Source organism: Nicrophorus vespilloides, unplaced genomic scaffold, assembly GCF_001412225.1.
Source record: "Nicrophorus vespilloides isolate i.1.1-1 unplaced genomic scaffold, Nicve_v1.0, whole genome shotgun sequence".
Taxonomy (NCBI): domain Eukaryota; kingdom Metazoa; phylum Arthropoda; class Insecta; order Coleoptera; family Silphidae; genus Nicrophorus; species Nicrophorus vespilloides.
Window position 1 is genome coordinate 10,395 of NW_017097916.1, and position 444 is coordinate 10,838.

The following is a 444-nucleotide window of genomic DNA, read 5'->3' on the forward strand; positions in this document are numbered from 1 at the left end:
TCAATTATTTCAATCAATCCACGTTGTCAAATTTGACAGATGTCAAAAACACAAAACAAAGTTGCCAACTGCTTCGATACTGAAATTGTACGTTAAAAATGTACGTTAAGCAAACTAAAACTAAATGATCTCTTTCATGAAAGGAATTTGGGTTCATGAAATATGGGGAAAAACAAACGCAAAACCTTTACTAAAGTCGTTTTATAAAATGGTGATTTTCTCGAAAACTAGAATACATAGAATGAATACGAAAGATGCATATGAAAGCTGAATGTTTGGGAAATCTAGAAAGTATTGATCTATTACTGTGGTTTCAGCCGTTTGGCTGTAATTCGTGTTCAAACTTTAAAAAATGTTCGAAAAAGCAGTGTTTTTACATTTCATAGATTTTTTCGAAAACTAGAATACATAGAATGAATACGAAAGATGCATATGAAAGCTGAA